This window comes from Nannospalax galili, unplaced genomic scaffold (assembly GCF_000622305.1).
Source record: "Nannospalax galili isolate Female #2095 unplaced genomic scaffold, S.galili_v1.0 scaffold406, whole genome shotgun sequence".
Classification (NCBI taxonomy): Eukaryota; Metazoa; Chordata; class Mammalia; order Rodentia; family Spalacidae; genus Nannospalax; species Nannospalax galili.
The window spans coordinates 3703423-3708759 of NW_008357033.1; the positions used below are offsets into that span (position 1 = coordinate 3703423).

Below are 5337 nucleotides of genomic sequence, written 5' to 3' on the forward strand. Positions count from 1 at the left end.
GCAGTGCAATGGCCCAGAACTGAGTCCCTAGGAAGAAAAGGGCCAAGGAATATGGCAGAAGCCTTCATGTTCCAACAAGGTTCTGTCAGAACCTATCTCTTCCCCACTCCAGCCAGAGTGTCAAACTTCTGGAGGGAGTTTAAACTCTGAACACACAAGTCAGCCAGAGGTCACAGAGGCTGGAAATTCTGACACAACATCACCATCACCACTTTAAAGAGAGAATGGTAGCAAGCCTGATAACTATGGTTATAGACAAAGCAACTCAGCATGGCCAGGAATATGACCAGCTCAGAACCCTATCTCACAAAGACTGATTGAACGGCTTTCTTCATCAACCAAATGCAGGTTATATTGAAGAAATAGGCAGAGAGTCCTTTAAAAGTCATATATTGCTAAGCTGGGCATGGTGGCGCACGCCTGTAGTCCCAGCACTTGGGAGGCAGAGGCAGGCAGATCTCTGTGAGTTCAAGGCCAGCCTGCCAGCCTGGTCTACACAGTGAGTTCCAGGACAGCTGGGGCTATAGGGAGACCCTGCTTCAAAAAGACAAAAAAAAAAAAAGTCATATATTGCTAAAAACAATTTACAGATTCCTCTTAGAGGTTTAAAACAAAATGTATACAAATGACTAAAACAGGCAAGACCAAAAGAAAAAAGAAAAAAAGAAAATCTCAACACAGATAATATCTTCAGCAAAATTGAGATATGTTCCAGAGAGCACATTTTTCTTATTTTCTTATTTCCTCAAGGACATATTTGAAATCAGAATATCAAAAAGTTCATCATAGCTGTAAAAAACAGTAACAACCATATTATCTATCAATGTTGGATTGAACAAATTTGTAGATTCACAACAATAAGGTCTTGAAATCCGGACACAACACCATCCTGTTTCATGCATTTGTGCATGAGATCTTCTAAAGGATGCTGACACACACTAACATGTGAGAGATGCCCTCATGGAGGCAGAGCATCCAGAAGACTTAACACCCTGCTTCACACCTATTTGTGTTACCTGTATGTTTTAAAACAAGCATAAATCATTAATAAAAATCAAGAAAAACTGCACTGGATCCCAAAGACCAGGGTGGATCTCTTTCTTAATGTCCAGTGTCCTTTGTCTTAAGATTTAATGCAATATAATATCTTTTAAAAAAAGAATCAAGAAAAAAAGCATAAAGCTATTTTTACTTTGAAAAACAAAGAGAAGAGAGCCAGGGTTGGTGTATGCCTTTAAACCCAGCACTCAGGAAGCAGAGGCATGTAGATCTCTGTGAGATGGAGGACAGCCTGGTCTACATAGTGAATTCTAGACCAGATGGAGCTAGAAGGAGACCCTGTCTCAAAAAAAAAAAGTGAGAAGAGCACAAAGGTCCTTCACAATTTGAAAGTAAGGATACAGAAAGAAGATCACAATCCAGAGAACACTATGAACAGTGCAAAAAACCAATGTGGACTCATGAAATCTCATCTCCTTTGGCTTACAGGGTCAGTGGCAGCTCCAAAATGAATACTGAGATGGAGCTCAAAGGCAGTATTCTAGGTGTAGATTCAGCGTGGAACCTTCTCAAAGGCAGTATTCTAATTGTAGATTCAGCCTGGAAGCTTCTCTTATGCTTGCACAGCACCTTAAATAAGATCAAGATGACACCAGTTGTTCGGGTAATAGGAAGAAGAGACTAACAGAAATGGTGGGGAACTCAAGTCTATTCAAGTGACCCCCTTGGCACTCCCAATGGTCAAAGCTCATCAACTAGAATACAGGCATATGGTTAATGTTTTTGATGTGATCTCTCCACCCCAGCTCACCCCACAACATACCAATCATGTCCACCCTTACCTTACCCTTTCCATGGAATTAAAGCCAGGATCCTGAGCCTCTATGGGTGACTCCCAATGAATGGCTGGCTGATGCTGGCCTTTGCATTTCTTGTACACCATCCATCCCCTTCCATCCAGATCAGAGTGACTGCTTTGGCCAATGAAACATGACTATGATGCAAGCAGAGCCAAGACAGGCACTTATACACTGAGGCTTAATCCCCTGGAAGGCTTCTCTTAGAGACCCAGTTGCTATGTAGGAAACCCAGACAAGACAGTACTGATGAGAAATCACAAGAGGAGAGGGATTCAACATCACAGCATCCTGAATAAGCAGACTCATGAGGAACTTGGGTGAGACCCATAGAATAACCTAGTGAAACCAAATAATTATGAGAAATAATCAACACCCGTTGTGTTATGTCACTGGGTTTGGGAGCTACTCCCAGGTAGCCATGAACACTGAAATGACTTCTGACATCTATCTCCTTATGAGCCTCACCAGTCTGTTCCCATCATCCTTCTGCTCTATATCCCATCAGTCTCCTGCTCCATATCCCATCATCCTCCTGCTCTATAGCCATATGATCCCGGTGATCTATATCCCATCAGCCTCCTGTTTCATATCCCATCATCCTCCTGCTCTATAGCCACATGAGCCTCCTGTTCCATATCCCATTCACCTACTGCTCCACATCCCATCAGCCTCCTGCTCTTTTCTCCTTTACTTCCTGCTCTTCCAGTGCCCTTGGGAATGGTGTTCCTTTCTGCTTCCTTCAGACTGTCATCCCTGTTGTACCCTGCTCTTCAAGTAGCCTCCAACCTGGGCTTTCAGAGAAAGTCTTGGAAACCATAACAATGGCATTTATCTAAATTTGGAAGGAATTGAGATAAAACTCCAATGAACAGATAAAGTGCCTATGTAACTGTTTACTTTTTCATATAAACAATATTTCCTGGTCATTTGTTATAGGTTCAGCACATGGTATTATGGTCATTAAATGCATTCTAGGGATGACCCTAACATCTGTTCATTGAGTCTTAAAAAAAAAGGTGGAACTAATGCTACTATTAACCCTTCTTGTTATAGAGATTTAAAAAAGAAAAAAAGAGAAAAGCAAATTATTTCTCCAAGCTCATTAAGCTAATTAGTAGTAGAGCCAAATAAGCTAAATAATATTCAGTCTAGCAGACATCCCTGTTTCCCTTTTCAGCAGCCTCTCCGATCTTCTGCTGACAGTCTCTTAGTTTCTTCTTTCTGATGAGTAGTTTGTGTGGGGTTAGCCCACTCCAACTCCATAAGTGGATCTCATCATCAGCATGAGGTATCAGAGTATTCCATGACTGGCCCACAGTAATTGGTTTCAGTTGGAATCGTGTTCAAGTTGGGATCCTAAAGTCTCCAAAAGCCATTGTTGAAGGTGTGGCCACCAGTCTAGGATGCTAGAGAGAGGTAGTAGAACCCTTGGGACATGGAGCCTAATATGAGGAAGTTAGGGCATTGGGAGCATGCCTTTGAAGGAGCTATTGGAACCCTGGCCCCTTCCTGTCTCTCTTTGCTTCCTGACTGCCATGAGATTAACAACTTCCTTCCACCAGGAGCTTTGACCATTCTGCCTCTCTAAAGGTTCAGAGCAATGCATCTAAGCAAACAAGGACTAAAGCCTTTCCGCTAGTGATTGTCTCAGGTTTTCGGTTTTTGTTTTGTTTTCTTTTGTTGTTGTTGTTGTTGTTTTGTCACAGCAATGAAAAGCTGACTAACACAGATTTCAGTCCCATTGGAGCCAATGGCACACAGAGAGATGTTTGCTAGTTCTTCTGGGAAGAGACACTCCTACAAAAGCTTATTAAAGAGACACACACACACACCCTCACCTTGTTTAGGTATGATATAAGGTGGCAAAGTCTGGAGCTGCTACAACCAGTTAGTATCTCTATAAAAGCTGGCTTGGTTTCTTGGTATCCCCTCCAGACGTCCCTGCAGTCAGGTTATTCTGGCCTGTGCACCCTATTCCCCTACCCCGCCTAATTTCTAATAAAAACTCACTGGATAGCTACTGGCTTGTATTCCCTGCTCCTGAGAGACTTCCCGGCAGTTTGTTCTGCATATCAAGTTCCAGCCCAGCCTGAGCTACATAGTGAGACCCTGTCTCAAACAATGGAAAAAAAAAAAAAAAAGACAGGAGGAAAAGGAAAGAAGGAAGGAGGGAGAGAGGGAGGAAAGAGAGAGGAGGAGGGAAGGAAGGAAAAATAAAGAAAAGAACTTGGAGTCACCATATAGAAACAAAGTGAAAAAACTACTGATGACTGAGAAATGGTATGGAACAAACTGGCTCCTTAATGATGTTTGAACAATTGGCTCAAACCTGGTCTGAATCTATCCCTAGCCCTAACTAGACACTTCAGTTATATGACAACATAAATTCCCTTGACTGTTTAAGTTGTTCAAATGGGTTTTCTGCTCCTTGCACCCAAAATAGTCCTGAGTATACATGCAGTGGCACTTCCAGATTCAGAGAATACCTGACTTTCTAGTTGGTTAGTAGCTAATCATAATAAACACTGGGAAGAGATAGGAACATACAGAAAAGTGGCTGACAAATTTTAATGCAAGTGAAATGAAAGGTAATTCAGTTAAAGAAAAAGTCTATACATGCTCATAAAATGTTATTAATGACAACTCTAAAATGAAATCTTGACCTCACTGTGAAACAGGATCAGCCAACTTTTTCAGCAAAAAGACAGCTAGCAATAATTTTGACATTCATGGGGCTAGAGAGATGGCTCAACAGTTAAGGGTACATACTGCTCTTCCAGAGGACTTCAATTTGATTCCTAGCGCCCATGTTAAGCAATTCACTGCAGCCTGTAAGTCCAGACACACACACACACACACACACACACACACACACACACACACACACACACCTACACTCACAAAATTAAAAATAATAAAATTTAAAATTTTTAAAGAATCTTGACCTCCACAGTTCAATCCATCAGAACTACTCAGCTCCCAAATATGTAAAAAAAATGGGTGTGACTGCGTCTAAAGAAAAGTAGAGATGCTGGAATTTGAATTCTATATAACTTGCACAAAATACAGTTGTGGTGGGTTTTTTTTTTATCATTGTTGTTGCTTTGTTTTTAATTAATTTTTATTTTTAATTCTGTGTATTTGTGGGTACCTGTATGTGAGTATGTGCACATGAATGTGAGTGCCCTCAGAGGCCAGAAGAGGAACTCAGATCCCCTGGAGCTGGAGCTACAGGTGGTTGTGAGCTACCTAATGTGGGTGCTGAAAATCAAACACAGGTCCTCTGCAAGAGAAGTACACTCTTGTAACCACTGAGTACCTCACCAGTCCCACAATTATTTTTCAACTCTTGAAAAACATTCTCCTAGTCTATAGGAGAACAAGCCACAGGGGATCCAGGATGTAGCTCAGTGGTATAAACTCTGGGAATACACACACACACACACATACACACACACACACACATACACACACACAC

The 5337-nt window shown here is 41.6% G+C and overlaps 1 pseudogene; it reads left to right on the plus strand.

Moving 5' to 3' along the window:
- The first annotated feature begins 1001 nt into the window (after positions 1-1001).
- On the plus strand, positions 1002-1144 carry LOC115067914 (annotated as a pseudogene).
- The last annotated feature ends 4193 nt before the right edge of the window (positions 1145-5337 follow it).